This window comes from Lithobates pipiens, unplaced genomic scaffold (genome assembly GCF_037356315.1).
Source record: "Lithobates pipiens isolate NorthernLeopardFrog02 unplaced genomic scaffold, aLitPip1_a1.2 Scaffold_1, whole genome shotgun sequence".
In the NCBI taxonomy this organism is placed as follows: domain Eukaryota; kingdom Metazoa; phylum Chordata; class Amphibia; order Anura; family Ranidae; genus Lithobates; species Lithobates pipiens.
The window spans coordinates 120652618-120669515 of NW_027507685.1; positions in this window are offsets into that span (position 1 = coordinate 120652618).

Below are 16898 nucleotides of genomic sequence, written 5' to 3' on the forward strand. Positions count from 1 at the left end.
CCTACTTTAACAGAAACCAGACTCAATTTGAACAGTGTATAGCCAACTTTACAGACTGACTCAGGAATCAGGGCTCTCATTTGTAATTTAGGTCCCCTGCCAATCATATGTAAAAATCTGACATGCTGGTTGAGCCCAAGCTCAACTTGGTTGCAATCAGCCTGCTTACAGAGGGTTCAAATCTCGACTGGTCCCTGCTGAACTGGTTGAGATTTAAACCATTTATGGGTGGCTTAATTCAGGTCCCATTCACACTTGCAAATGGGGCCATTTGTGATTAGATGTAGGAGACCCAGTGGGGGAGTCTCCCACATCTAATTGCAGAAGGCTTCATTTGTGGGCCTAAAAAAAACACATTTTGATGGAATGACCTATTGATCAGCCTAGAAATACTAGATTGCCTTTTATGTTTAGTCCTCTTATGGGGAAGGAAGGAGGATGGGGGTGAGAAATGGCCCTCCCCAAACAGGATATTGTACTAAACCTGTATGTAAATAAGAAAATCAGAACCTTCGTAAAGTGGAAGAGTGGGTTGGATAATAAAGTGGACAGTGCCTCCACCAAGGACAGGGTCTCTGTAAGCAAAACTGTTTCCCTTCCTGGGAAATTAACCAGTTATCTAGATAATAAAAGTACAGTATCTCACAAAAGTGAGTACACCCCTCACATTTTTGTGAATATTTTATTATATCTTTTCATGTGACAACACTGAAGAAATGACACTTTGCTACAATGTAAAGTAGTGAGTGTACAGCTTGTATAACAGAGTAAATTTGCTGTCCCCTCAAAATAATTCAACACACAGCCATTAATGTCTAAACAACTGGCAACAAAAGTGAGTACACGCCTAAGTGAAAATATCCAAATTGGGCCCAATTAGCCATTTCCCTCTCCGATGTCATGTAACTCGTTAGTGTTACAAGGTCTCAGGTTTGAATGGGGAGCATGTGTGTTAAATTTGGTGTTATCACTCTCTCATACTGGTCACTGGAAGTTCAACATGGCACCTCACGGCCATGAACTCTCTGAGGATCTGAAAAAAAAAAGAATTGTTGCTCTACATAAAGATGGCCTAGGCTAGAAGAAGATTGCCAAGACCCTGAAACTGAGCTACAGCACAGTGGCCAAGACCATACAGAGGTTTAACAGGACAGGTGCACGTGCTCAGCATCATATCCAGAGGTTGTCTTTGGGAAATATACGTATGAGTGCAGCCAGCATTGCTGAAGAGGTTGAAGGGGTGGGGGGTCAGCCTGTCAGTGCTCAGACCATATGCCGCACACTGCATCAAATTGGTCTGCATGGCTGTTGTCCCAGAAGGAAACCTCTTCTAAAGATGATGCACAAGAAAGCCAGTAAACAAAGCCAGCAAACAGTTTGCTGAAGACAAGCAGACTAAGGACATGGCTTGCCAAAACATGTCCTGTGGTCTGATTAGACCAAGATAAATTTATTGGTTCAGATGGTGTCAAGCGTGTGTCGCGACAGCCAGGTAAGGAGTACAAAGACAAGCGTGTCTTCCATACAGTCAAGCATGGTGGTGAAGTGTCATGGTCTGGGGCTGCATGAGTGCTGCCGCAACTGGGGAGCTACAGTTCATTGAGGGAACCATGAATATCCACATGTACTGTGACATACTGAAGCAGAGCATGACCTTCGGAGACTGGGCTGCAGGGCAATATTCCAACATGAAAATGACTACAAACACAACTCCAAGAGGACCACTGCCTTGCTAAAGAAGTTGAGAGTAAAGGTGATGGACTGGCCAAACATGTCTCCAGACCAAAACCCTATTGAGCATCTGTGAGGCATCCTCAAATGGAAGGTAGAGGAGCGCAAGGTCTCTAACATCCACCAGCTCCGTGATGTCATCATGGAGGAGGGGAAGAGGACTCCAGTGGCAACCTGTGAAGCTCTGATGAACTCCATGCCTAAGAGGGTTAAGGCAGTGCTGGAAAATAATGGTGACCACACAAAATATTGACACTTTGGGCCCAATTTGGACATTTTCACTTAGGGATGTACTCACTTTTGTTACCAGCGGTTTAGAGATTAATGGCTGTGCGTTGAGTTATTTTGAGGGGGACAGCAAATTTACATTGTTACATAAGCTGTACACACCCACTACTTTACATTGTAGCAAAGTGTCAATTCTTCAGTGTCGTCACATGAAAAGACATAATAAAATATTTACAAAAATGTGAGGAGTGTACTCACTTTTTTGAGATAGTGTACATACAGTCAGGTCTATATATATTGGGACACCGACACAATTCTAATCTTTTTGGCTCTATACACCACCACAATGGATTTGAAATGGAACGACCAAGATGTGCTTTAACTGCAGACTTTCATATTTAATTTGAGGGTATTTGCATCCAAATCAGGGAACGGTGTAGGAATTACAACAGTTTGTATATGTGCATCCCACTTTTTAAGGGACCAAAAGTAATGGGACAGATTAACAATCATCCATCGAACTTTCACTTTTTAATACTTGGTTGCGAATCCTTTGCATTCAATTAGAGCCTGAAGTCTGGAACGCATAGACATCACCAGACGCTGGGTTTTATCCCTGTTGTTTCAAATCTATTGTGGTGGTGTATAGAGCCAAAAATATTATAATTGTGTTGATGTCCCAATATTTATGGACCTGACTGTAGATCAAATGTACAAGCAATATCAACAAAGAGGCCAAGAAGAGTCCTGGTGGAATTGTACACATATACTAAGGTTTACAGTATATAGAGTGCCTTGCAAAAGTATTCACCTACCTTTTTCATTTTTTGTGTTTTGTGTGAAAAGTTCATTTCAGGACTGGTATAGGTGTTAGGTGTAGTTCAGGATATAGGTTTGAGGCACTGCTGTGCTACTGATTGTTGCAGCAGCCTGTCTCTTGTCAGTGTAGAGAGAGGGACAGGACGCTGTGTGCTTCAGGGACAGTCAGTTTAATCATTAGCTGTTACTATTAGGTCCACAAAAGTGCTATTCAAGTTATTGTTCCAGCAGCCTGTGTTTTGTCAGTTTAAATAGGGACAGGCAGGAAGCTGTGTGTGAGGCAGTGAGGGAAAGTCAGTTTAATCAGTAGCTGTTACTCCTAGGTCCACAAAGGTTCTTTTCAGGACTGGTATGGTAATAGGCTTGTACACGTATAATATTCTTTCTTCCAAATATAGAAATAATATTATACTTGACTGCTGCCCTTCTGCTGCAGTAGTCCTTTATCAGTATAGGGACAGAGGTACAGTCTGCTAATCATTCACAACCTACTTGTTCCACAAAGGTCCTTATAAGGACTGGTAAGGTATAGGGTACCACAGTACATAGGGTTGAGTGAGGTACAGTCTGCTATTCCTTAAGGACTGGTATAGGTCCACAATATATAGGGTTGAGGTGCACTACTGCTGACTGCTGCCCTTCTGCTGCAGCAGTCCTTTATCAGTATAGGGACTGAGGTACAGTCTGCTAATCATTCACAACCTACTTGTTCCACAAAGGTCCTTATAAGGACTGGAAAAGGAATAGGGTATGAGAGTACATAGGGTTGAGTGAGGTACAGTCTGCTATTCCTTAAGGACTGGTATAGGTCCACAATATATAGGGTTGAGGTGCACTACTGCTGACTGCTGCCCTTCTGCTGCAGCAGTCCTTTATCAGTATAGGGACTGAGGTACAGTCTGCTAATCATTCACAACCTACTTGTTCCACAAAGGTCCTTATAAGGACTGGAAAAGTAATAGGGTATGAGAGTACATAGGGTTGAGTGAGGTACAGTCTGCTATTCCTTAAGGACTGGTATAGGTCCACAATATATAGGGTTGAGGTGCACTACTGCTGACTGCTGCCCTTCTGCTGCAGCAGTCCTTTATGAGTATAGGGACTGAGGTACAGTCTGCTAATCATTCACAACCTACTAGTTCCACAAAGGTCCTTATAAGGACTGGTAAGGTATAGGGCACTATAGTACATAGGGTTGAGTGAGGTACAGTCTGCTATTCCTTAAGGACTGGTATAGGTCCACAATATATAGGGTTGAGGTGCACTACTGCTGACTGCTGCCCTTCTGCTGCAGCAGTCCTTTATGAGTATAGGGACTGAGGTACAGTCTGCTAATCATTCACAACCTACTAGTTCCACAAAGGTCCTTATAAGGACTGGTAAGGTATAGTGTACTAGAGTATATAGGGTTGAGTGAGGTACAGTCTGCTAATCCTTAAGGACTGGTATAGGTCCACAAAATATAGGGTTGAGGTGCACTACTGCTGACAGCTGCCCAATTCTGCAGCAGTCCTTTATCAGTATAGGGACTGAGGTACAGTCTGCTAATCACAACCTACTAGTTCCACAAAGGTCCTTATAAGGACTGGTAAGGTATAGTGTACTACAGTATATAGGGTTGAGTGAGGTACAGTCTGCTAATCACAACCTAAAAAGCACATCGTACTATATGCCCGTACCCTCCTGTTTGAAGAGGTTGAGCGGTGTCATATTTTTGGGGCCCAGCAGCAAGTTGCTGGTATCAGTGCTGCTGTTAGTGCTCTCTATCTCGGTGCTGGTGTCAGTGCACTCTATCACGGTGCAGATGTCAGTGCTGTATATCACGGTGCTGGTGCTGGTGCTGGTGATCATCTCCTGCACCCTCTTCTTTGCCTACCCTGACCTTCCCTCGCCTCCATTGTCTCAAGAGTCCTGAATTGTCAGAATTTCACATATAAAAAAAGAATGCTTGTAGTTGTCGATCTCAGATTCACCTCATACATGTGTTATGTCATTGGCCATGTGGTGGGACTATGTGTGCACAGCTAGTAATTATTTTGTGGCTGCAAATATGACCTGTAGGTTTGTAAAGTTCACCATCCCTGTGCTGTGCTCACTTCCTCCTGGGACTGTACCTCTGCTGTGCATATTATGAGAGGCTCCCACCATCCCTGTGCTATGCTTATTATGAGGGGCTCCCACCATCCCTGTGCTGTGCTGACTTCCTCCTGGGGCTGCTTATTATGAGGGGCTCCCACCATCCCTGTGCTGTGCTGACTTCCTCCTGGGGCTGTTTATTATGAGGGGCTCCCACCATCCCTGTGCTGTGCTGACTTCCTCTTGGGGCTGTACCTCTGCTGTGCATATTACAAGGGGCTCCCACCCTCCCTGTGCTTTGCTGACTTCCTCCTGGGGCTGCTTATTATGAGGGGCTCCCACCATCCCTGTGCTGACTTCCTCCTGGGGCTGTACCTCTGCTGTGCATATTATGAGGGGCTCCCACCATCCCTGTGCTATGCTCATTATGAGGGGCTCCCACCATCCCTGTGCTATGCTGACTTCCTCCTGGGGCTGCTTATTATGAGGGGCTCCCACCATCCCTGTGCTGTGCTGACTTCCTCCTGGGGCTGTACCTCTGCTGTGCATATTATGAGGGGCTCCCACCATCCCTGTGCTATGCTGACTTCCTCCTGGGGCTATACCTCTGCTGTGCATATTATGAGGGGCTCCCACCATCCCTGTGCTATCCTCATTTTGAGGGGCTCTCACCATCCCTGTGCTGTGCTGACTTCCTCCTGGGGCTGCTTATTATGAGGGGATCCCACCATCCCTGTGCTATGCTGACATCCTCCTGGGGCTGCTTATTATGAGGGGCTCCCACCATCCCTGTGCTGTGCTGACTTCCTCCTGGGCTGCTTATTATGAGGGGCTCCCACCATCCCTGTGCTGTGCTGACTTCCTCCTGGGGCTTTACCTCTGCTGTGCATATTATGAGGGGCTCCCACCATCCCTGTGCTATGCTCATTATGAGGGGCTCCCACCATCCCTGTGCTATGCTGACTTCCTCCTGGGGCTGCTTATGGTGCAGGTGTCAGTGCTGTATATCACGGTGCTGCTGTCAGTGCTGTATATCACGGTGCTGGTGTGAGTGCTTTATGTCACGCTGCTGATGTCAGTGCTCTCTATCACGGTGCTGGTGTCAGATCACTCTATCACGGTGCAGGTGTCATTGCTGTATGTCACGCTGCTGATGTCAGTGCTGTATATCACGGTGCTGGTGTCAGTGCTGTATATCACGGTGCTGGTGTCAGTGCTGTATATCACGGTGCTGGTGTGAGTGCTTTATGTCACACTGCTGATGTCAGTTCTCTCTATCACGGTGCTGGTGTCAGATCACTCTATCACGGTGCAGGTGTCATTGCTGTATGTCACGCTGCTGATGTCAGTGCTGTATATCACGGTGCTGGTGTCAGTGCTGTATATCACGGTGCTGGTGTCAGTGCTGTATATCACGGTGCTGGTTTGATTGCTTTATGTCACGCTGCTGATGTCAGTGCTCTCTATCACGGTGCTGGTGTCAGATCACTCTATCACGGTGCAGGTGTCATTGCTGTATGTCACGCTGCTGGTGATCATCTCCTGCACCCTCTTCTTTGCCTACCCCGACCTTCCCTCTCCTCCATTGCTTTCATGCGCTCCACAGTCCTGAATTGTCACAACAATTTCACATATAAAAAAAGAATGCTTGTAGTTGTCGATCCCAGATTCACCTCATACATGTGTTATGTCATTGGCCATGTGGTGGGACTATGTGTGCACAGCTAGTAATTATTTTGTGGCTGCAAATTTGACCTGTAGGTTTGCAAAGTTCGCCTCCCATTGAAGTCAATGGGGCCCGCCGCGAATGTTATGGTTCGCAAACTATCGGCCGCGTTCGCGGTCTGCGCAAAACGTCCCGTCGGAAGTTCGTCCATCACTAGATGTCTCTACCAGCTTTGCACATCTAGATAGTGACATTTTTGCCCATTTTTCTTTCCAAAATAGAGCAAGCTCTGTCAGATTGCATGGAGAGAGTTAGTGAACAGCAATTTTCAAGTCTTGCCACAGATTCTTAATTGGATTTAGGTCTGGATGTTGACTGGGCCATTCTAACACATGAATAAAAGGGGAGAACACAGGAAGCGCCACCTAAGTGCAGTATTAAGATCAATGTTTTAATGACAGGGTACATGAGAACACTGACAAGCGCTAAAAAGATATAGGCTCATCTGTTATACAGTGGTCTGAGGGGCTTCTGGTGTCTGGGGAGGGTCTCCAATGCATTGCTGTATAGGTGATGTGCATAGTTGGCTTTCTGAGGACAGGGGCTGCCTTTACCACCCATCCATTCTTTTCCCATGAACTGATGATTCATTTATGAACCGTTTACAGACCGAAATCAAAGTGATTTTTATTCACATCATCACTACTTTTTACTGTTCTTTGCGCTAACAGTTAATGATACCATGATTTCCTAATACATGAATATGCTTTGATCTAAACCATCCCATTGTGACTCTGGCTGTATGTTTAGAGTTGTTGTCCTGCTGGAAGGTGAACCTCTACCCCAGGCTCAAAGCTTTCACTCTAACAAATTTTCTTCTAGGATTTCCCTGTGTTTGGCTCAATCCATCTTCCCATCAACTCTGACCAGCTTCCCTGTCCCTGCTGAAGGAAAGCATCCCCACAACATGATACTGCCAGCACCATGTTATGACGGTGGGGATGGTGTGTTCAGGGTAATGTGCAGTGTTCGTTTTCCGCCACACATAGTGTTTTGCTTTTAATGCCGCGTACACGCGGTCAAACTGTATGACGTACTTAGTCTGGCGTACTTTCCGCCAGACTGTCCGTCCGACTTTCCGGACGGGCTACTTGCCCACACAGGCACTTTTTGAGCGGACTAATACGGCGTACTAAGTCTGCCGTACTATCCGACCTACTTTTGAAATGAACGGACTCGTCCACACACGCGGAAGAAAGTCCGCTCATTTCGAGCGCGTCTCCAGGTAGGCGGGGCCCGCGAAGGAGACGACGCTGGCCTCGCTGCCTGGTATGGACTTAAAGGGGAACCCCAACGCCGAAAAAAATCGGCGTGGGGGTCCCCCCCCAAGTCCACAGCAGACCCTTGTCCGAGCACGCTACCCGGCCGGCCAGGAAAGGGGGGCGAGCGAGCGCCCCCCCTCCTGAGCCGTACCAGGCCGCGTGCCCTCAACATGGGGGGTGCCTTGGGGAAGGGGGGGCCGCGCGGCCTCCCCACCCCAAAGCACCTTGTCCCCATGTTGATGAGGACAAGGGCCTCTTCCCGACAACCCTGGCCGTTGGTTGTCGGGGTCTGCGGGCGGGGGGCTTATCGGAATCCGGGAGCCCCCTTTAATAAGGGGGCCCCCGCATCCCGGCCCCCCACCCTATGTGAATGAGTATGGGGTACAATGTACCCCTACCCATTCACCTGTAAAAAAAAGTACAAAAAAAAAACACAACACACGAGATAAAATACTTTATTGCACAGCTCTGGGGGTCTTCCGTCTTCGGGGGTCTTCTCGCCAGACTCCTCCGCTATTTTCTTGTAGCTCTTTTGCTAGCGGAGGAGTCCGGCTTTCTTCCTCGCCGCCGGCCTCTTCTCCCGACTTCGGGGGTCTTGTCCCCCTCTTCGGTTCTTCTGCCGGGCCACTGCGCCTTCTTATAGCTCTTTTACAGGCGGTGGCCCGGGCTTCTGTCGCCGCCGCCGCCTTCCGTTCTTCTTCTTCTTCTCCTTCTTCTCCAGGAGATGTTGACTCAACGCTCTCTCCGGCCACAATGCCAGGGACGCACTGCGCGGCCACTTATATAGGGACAAGGGGCGGTGTCACATGGCTTTATGTCACATGGGTTGGTCACATGGGTTAATGTCACATGGGGACTGTGACATCGTAAGGGGGCGAAGTCACCATGTGACACCAACCCATGTGACATAAAGCCATGTGACACCGCCCCTTGTCCCTATATAAGTGGCCGCACAGTGCGTCCCTGGCATTGTGGCCGGAGAGTGCGTCGAGTCAACATCTCCTGGAGAAGAAGGAGAAGAAGAAGAAGAACGGAAGGCGGCGGCGGCGGGGACAGAAGACCGGGCCACCGCCTGTAAAAGAGCTATAAGAAGGCGCGGTGGCCTGGCAGAAGAACCGAAGAGGGGGACAAGACCCCCGAAGTCGGGAGAAGAGGCCTGCGGCGAGGAAGAAAGCCGGACTCCTCCGCTAGCAAAAGAGCTACAAGAAGATAGCGGAGGAGTCCGGCGAGAAGACCCCCGAAGACGGAAGACCCCCGGAGCTGTGCAATAAAGTATTTTATCTCGTGTGTTGTGTTTTTTTTTGTACTTTTTTTTACAGGTGAATGGGTAGGGGTACATTGTACCCCATACTCATTCACATAGGGTGGGGGGCCGGGATCCGGGAGCCCCCTTATTAAAGGGGGCTCCCGGATTCCAAAAAGCCTCCCGCCCACAGACCCCGACAACCAACAGCCAGGGTTGTCGGGAAGAGGCCCTTGTCCTCATCAACATGAGGACAAGGTGCTTTGGGGTGGGGGGGGCCGCGCGGCCCCCCTTCCCCAAGGCACCCCCCCATGTTGAGGGCACGCGGCCTGGTACGGCTCTGGAGGGGGGGGCGCTCGCTCGCCCCCCTTTCCTGGCCGGCCAGGTAGCGTGCTCGGACAAGGGTCTGTTGTGGACTTGGGGGGGACCCCCACGCCGATTTTTTTTGGCGTTGGGGTTCCCCTTTAAGTCCATACCAGGCGGCGGGGCCAGCGACGTCTCCTTCGCGGGCCCCGCCTACCTGGAGACGCGCTCAAAATTAGCAGACTTTCCTCCGGGCGGGAAAAGTCCGCTCATTTCAAAAGTACGGCGGACTGGCATACACACGGCCGGATTGTCCGCCGAAATGCGAGTACGACGGACAGAATTTCGAAAAAACCGAAATTCTTAGTACGCCGGACTGCACGCTGAAAAAGTCCGCTGAAGCCCACACATGAGCGGATTGTCCGCTGAAATGTGTTTCAACGGACTAAGTATGCCATACAGTCCGCTCGTGTGTACGCAGCATTAGTCAAAAAGTCTTTCATAAAATAATGGCTTTTTTCTTGCCACTTTTCCATAAAGGCCAGATTTGTGGAGTGCACGACTAATAGTTGTCCTGTGGACAGATTTCCCCACCTGGGATGTGGATCTCTGCAGCTCCTCCAGAGTTACCATGGGCCTCTTGGCTGCTTTTCTGATTAATGCTCTTCTTTGGCCTGTCAGTTTCGATGGACGGCCTTGTCTTGGTAGGTCTGCAGTTGTACCATACTCTTTCCATTTTTGGATGATGGATTGAACAGTGCTCCGTGAGATGTTCAAAGCTTGGGATATATTTTTTTATAACCTAACCCTGCTTTAAACGTCTCCACAACTTTATCCCGGACCTGTCTGGACCTGTCTGGACCTGTCTGGTGTGTTTCTCGGCTTTCATAATGCTCTTGGTTCACTAAGGTTCTCTAACAAGCCTCTGACTGTTTGTTTATGTAGCGGCCATAACCCTTGGCAGGGCGGCCTTATCTTTTGGGCTAACCGGTTACCTCCGCTTGGCTTGTTCTTCCATGTCTAGGGGTTCCCAGGGTTGATACTCAACAACTTTGGACGCTGACACCAATAAAGTTGGTTTTTTGAAAGGTTTTTTATTTGCAGGGGTAACGTCCAACAAACACAGTCTCGTATGGGAACAGAGGGCAAGGGTGAAAAAACTCAGGAACCTTGAACTACAAATATCAAAGTCTCTAGTACCACCCAGAGAGTAGCCACTCGCAGCTGGGCACTTCAAGGCTGAACAAATCTCTAGCCAGAGATTATGGCAATCAGCGCTTTGACTCAGAACTTGTGAAATCTCTGACCTTGAACAAGTTGTAACTGAAAGTGAACAGGAACCTTTTTCCTCAGTACCTAGAACATTCTCTGTCTCCTTGGCAGTACTGGAAAAATGTGAATTCATCAGTGTCCTTCACAACTCAGCAACCAGGCACTTCTCAGGATGCCAGCTTATTGGCCCTCCTCCGAAGAGTCCTCCCCCGGTCACTTACAGATGCTGCGGTGCCCCTCCAAGCCGAGAGCACACCTGGACGCCTTGAATCCTCCCTCAGTAACTGTGCCTTGGACCAGACAGTTCAGAGACTCGGGAACTGACGGATCCTTACCCCAGACCAGGCAGGTCTATTGGGGTTAACGAACTGAAGCATGTTTTGGAGCGATGGACGCTCCTGTGACCGGGACCCCTCGTGGGACTACCCCTGTCCAGAATCAGGAACAGACCACTAAAGCCTCACGAACAAACCCAGAACACGTGACTTCAACACCTTAAGTACCCTTCTGCAGACTCCTTAGTGAGGCCCGACGTACCCACTGATTGAAGCTGATACCTAAAACGTCCAACCAGGCCTGGTTCTGAGCCTGTCATGTGTACCTCACTGTACACATGACCAGGCAGAACTCTAACACAGCCCAGCCAAACTGATGTCAAAGTTAAACCTACACAATTAACCCTCAGAACCCCTTTACTGTTCGGAGGCAAAAAACTAAATTTGTACATGAATGACACTTTGTCCAAAGTGTCACTGCTACATTTACATTATACAAGGACCTACCTACTCACAATGCCAAGTGACCTACCCATGAACACTCAGTACTGAATTGCATGCTGGGTAGGATATAAAAGACCCCACGTGGCCATTTTCTTTCTCTTCTGGATGTGTGGCCTGCCTACAAGGATCACAGAGGAGGTGTTCCAGAGAGCATGGCCTGTTTCAATTGCAGAGCAGAGCAGCAGAACAACCAGCGATTCTGCCTTTCACCTGTGTGCTGGAGAGACAGTGTGACCAGATTGGGAAGGATGCAGAGACACCTGACAGAGCCATCTGAGAGTCCCGCTGATCTTGCAGAGTGGAGCAGTGTGGCGGCGCTGGCTGGCGTGAAGCAGGACTGAGACAACAGGAGCAGAGGTTTCCTATTCTTCCAGGCCTGGTTTGGTGAGAGGACTGCCGCCCATAATTCTTAACGCACTTTTACACATTTAGACTCAGACCACAGTGTTGCTGGAATCTGTAGTCCCACAGAGGAGGTTTCACACCATTAGACTGAGTTAAAGCAGGCCTCAAGCCTATACTCCACTGAGAACTGATACTGTGTGATTTGGCCACAACTACACCAGAGGTAGTTACAATTGTGCTACATCACAAGATCAGTTTCAATATTAATTCTACACTATTCTTGTTTGTTAGACGCTTTGGGTTACAATTACTTCAATACAATAGCGAGCAGAAGACAGAAGACCAAAGACTAAATTTTTTTTTGCAAGGCCTTGCATTGAATTACTATAGGAAAGGACTGCATTATAAATCGGGGGAGCTACCTAGCAGTTGTATTGCATAGTGTTGATAGCTTTGCATTTCTGTATTTGTCACAGCATGTTGGAAGTGGGAAGGTGCCCAGAGTTAAGGCATTGTCACTCTGAGCATTGGTCCCACTTGGAGACACACGTGCAGGGGTTATCTAAGAATTCTTTACATGTTAAAATTGTTGTTAATACCCACTGTACTGTCACATTATGTTTGTGTGACAGTGTATTAATGGTTTTATACCAGTTTCAGTAAAAACACTTTCTGGTTAATTACAATTGGTGTGCAGTGTTGTTCTTTTTCCTACAGGTGGAGCAACAGATACCCAGGTAAAGGTAAAGGTACACTATTGTTGCATTGTATATTGTGGGGTCGTCCTCTGTTAGCTTCACACCAACACTGCACAACAGCTGTGTCAAGGGGATTTGAGCCAAGTTAACAGGGGTGTAATAGCAGAGTGCAGGCCCAATCAAATACTAGCAGCTCCTTGGGGGGTCAGTGCTACAAATGTACTATAATATGATATACTGAGATTAAATTACATACAGGTGGACACTATTTACTAATTAGGTGACTTCTGAAGGCAATTGGTCCCACTAGATTTTAATAAGGGGTATCAGAGTAAAGGTGGCTGAATACAAATGCACACTACACATTTTACATATTTATTTGTAAAAAAAATTGAAAACCATTTATCATTTTCATTATTATACATTTATGTTTTTGGTTGTAACATGACAAAATGTGGAAAATTTCAAGGGGTATGAATACTTTCCAAGGCACTGTATATGAACTCTTAAAATGCTCCCTTAAAATATAGCTCCCCAGCACTTACAGGAAATCCATCATGGAAGAAAAATTGAGGCCAACATTAAGCCAGAGATGGTTAAAATCATGGCCGGTTCAGCAGGAACCAGCCAAGATTTTAGCTATGTATGGGCAGGCTGAATGTACCAAGTTAATTGATAAATCAACTTGCGTACAACCAGCCTGCCAGGTTTTACATTAGCTGCTAGCAATATGCACATGTTCTCCCTACGGGGACAACTATGACTATGATCACACAAACCCCCAACCCCCCCCCCCCCCCCCCCCGGCGAACACAATGACTCAGTGGGAGGGATTTCCCTGTCAACACTGACTGTGTTGACTGGGGAATCAAGTGAATTTTTTTCCCTGCAACCTGTCTATGCAAAACCGTCTATGGCCAGCCAAAGGGGGAACCTAGAAAGTTTCCAGTCTCAGCCAACACTGCCGCCTATGTAGAATGGGGGTGTGCCGGGCCATTAATAAATGGTTTCACTTAACAGGGGAGAGGCAGAAACTCTGATAATGAATAGATTGTTTAGGTAGTTAATGCACTCCGTCATATCTCTCAGCTCCAGACTCCAGTACCCACCTCCCAATTTGCCCCTTCTCTCAAAAGGTTGCAGCCATGCAGCCTTTTAAAAAAAAATCTTTCTACTTACTTTTTTGCCAGTGATGCTGGGTCTTATCCGGTGACATTACAGGTCCTCTTTGCTGCAGAGAGTGGTACTTCAACCAGTAAGGGGAGTGGAGATGGATCCCTGACTGGTTAGTCTACAAGGAACAGCACCAGAGAGGAGGTGGGTATTGCAGCTTAAATAGTTTTTTTTTTATTTTGTAGTCCTGCCAGGGATTCACATGTGAGTTGTCTGATGGTGACAACAGTGAATCATGACTGTGTAATGTGACACAGACACTTGTAGTCTCCAGCAGACAGGAAAAGAGCTTTGCCACCCTATAACAGGTTATGCCTTAACAAGGGCCACTTGCTGACACAGCTGGTGAAAGGCCGTTGTCCAAATCCACACTGCAGTTTGACAGAAGTGTGAAAGTGTTACCTGCGAGTATCACAAAGCCAGTGACTTTCTCAGTGCTTAAAGAGACCAGAGCCAGTGCAATCATCAGTGCTTAAAGGGGCATTATCACGAGTGCTCAAACTTAACAGCTGGGCCTCAACAAGCCGGCCAGCAGAAAATACTATATTACATACTGCTGAACATTTGAGCCTCATGCATGCAGGATGAAAATAACACAGACTTTACAGTCATTTGTTTTGTTTTTTTCAGCATGTAAATGCACCTCTATGTTAGCTTATGTGACCATGCTCTAACCATAGGCATTTACAAGTGTATTAGAAGAGGAGCATTTAGAGACTGAAAAAAACAAAAAAACATTACTTGTGCCTTCGGGAGAGGAGAACTTGAGCAGAAAAAATGCTGAACGTGCCTAAACACATGTAAACGCCCATAAACGCTAAGTGAGTTTAGTGCTTGAGTGGTCATTCATTCCAATGGAATTTTTTCTGGCAAATAAAATGAATGAATGCCCAAACACTTTGTCAAAGTTTAGCAAACTACTTTTTCCTCCTCTGGAGCAAAGTCAGGACTTAGTAAGGCATAGTCCTCCCTAGTCAAGCTGGCCATATATGGTGCGATTTTCTCGATTCACCCATCAACAAAGTCAGTGTTGATCGGGAAGCCTTCCTGAGGAGCTACTGTGTTCTCCCAGTGGGGGGGGGGGGGGGGAGCCATTCCTGCAGGGAGAACAAACAGTCATTATTGCTAGCAGCTATAGGCGCTTTCAATAGTCGTATGAAAAATCAGTCAGGCTGGTAGTACCCAAATTGAATCAGTTGCCAGTCAAACTTTGAACAAGTAATCTAAATGTTTGCATGTATGTGCTACATTATTTTGTACAACGTCTTGGAAGAAGGTGGCCCTATATCAATCTATTAATAAAGCAATTAAGATGTATAATGCATTCTACATATAGAGTGCTATACATCTATTATCAAGGTTCAGCTTTGCTTTTAGAATAAAGAAATAAAGAATTCTATTTTTGCACGTCATCATTTTTATTTTGTTTAACATTTAACTCTAGTCTGGATTTTTATTACCAAAGGATCTTACATCCTGCTCATTTTTATTTTTTTATTAAGCTCACATAACTGAAAAAATACATTTCTGACAACAAAGGTTGGGCAGCAAAGCACATCCATTAAAAAAGTCAATGTAAATCTCCATGTTTATTCTCTCTATATTCAGAATTTGTAGCAATTTTTTATTTTTTTTAGAAAATGTTGCTTCAAGCTGGGTTCACACTATAGCGATGTCAGACAAAGCATCTTATTCGCACCGCACTGCCGTGCAGATCACATGCCATTTCTGTGCGATGCAAATCCAGCCAGACAGATTGTATGGCTGAATTTACATTGCATTTGGACCAAAATGATGCAGAGCCCTTTTTTTGGTCAGCACTGGAATCAGATCGCATGGGTGTTCACACCCATGCGATCTGATTCCTGCACCATTTGACATTTTACACCGATCTTGCCAACCGCTTGGGGTGTCATTACCTTTGTATTGACACCCGCATAGGTTTGCATAGGGCAGTGTGATCTGCCTGTCAGAGAAATGCAATGCGGGAACACGCACTGGAATCGCACTGATTCCCACATCGCAATAGTGTGAACCTGGGACTCAAACTTAGTTCTACATGTTTCTGTTCCTGCAAAGTACATTTTGGAATGTTGTCATTTTGCAATTAAATGACAAATGATTAAAATCTGCTGGTTGTTTCTGCTCCGTATCATTAACAGTATAGAACAAAGCAGGGAGAGGAAAAGGTTTTCTTTAAAACGTGAGATCAGACACCTGATAACAATCCAACTGCTCTTTTTTTTTTTACAGTATCTCCAGCTTGCAGCTAAGATCCCTGCTGTCTGATCTCTGATTAAAATCTTCACAAAGCCCTCCGGAATAAGTCCCACATGGATTTTTCCTCTTGCATAACATTGCAAAACAATAAATTATAAAAAGTGTTCCTTAAAGTGGAGGTCCACCCTAAAGTGGAGCTTCCGCTCATTGGAACCCCCCCCCCTCCGGCACCACAATTGGCACCTTTCAGGGGGGAGGGGGGTGCAGGTACCTGTACAGTACAGATATCTGCACCCACTTCCGGCGTAGATTCTGCAGAAGCTACGCCCCTTTCTGCAGAATCGACGCCCCTTTCCGAAGGTCCCCCGCTGCCTGCTGGGAAACACACGGATCCCAGAGACAGTGGGGACCATCCTTATTGCGCAGCGCGACTCGCGCATGCGCAGTAGGGAACCGAGAAATGAAGCCACATGGCTCCACTTCCTGATTCCCATACCCAAGATGGCGGCGGCAGCACCCGAGAGACGATCGAGAGATCGGCTTCGGGTGCCGACATCGCGGGCGCGCTGGGCGGGTAAGTGTCATTATTTTAAAAGTCAGCAGCTGCAGTATTTGTAGCTGCTGACTTTTTTTTTTTTTTAAAAAGGGCGGACTCCCGCTTTAAGCATTTATCTAGACTTTTCAAACTCATTATATACTCCTGGTATAACAAAATCTAATAACATGTCATTACACCATTTAAGTTTGAAAATGCACTACAGACACAGATTTATGCATCCCAGATGACTGTGGCGTATTGCGGCGCCCTGCACCACTCGCCCATGTAGTGTAGGCTTCACGGTAAGAATGACGACGCCGCGAGCGGAGCGGGGCACGAGGGGGGGGCTTCGTTCCCCCACATCGCTGGACCATGAGACAGGTAAGTGTCCGATTATTAAAAGTCAGCAGCTGCAGTATTTGTAGCTGCTGACTTTTATTTTATTTTTTATTTTTTTAGGGGGGCACTTTAATAACTAAACCCAT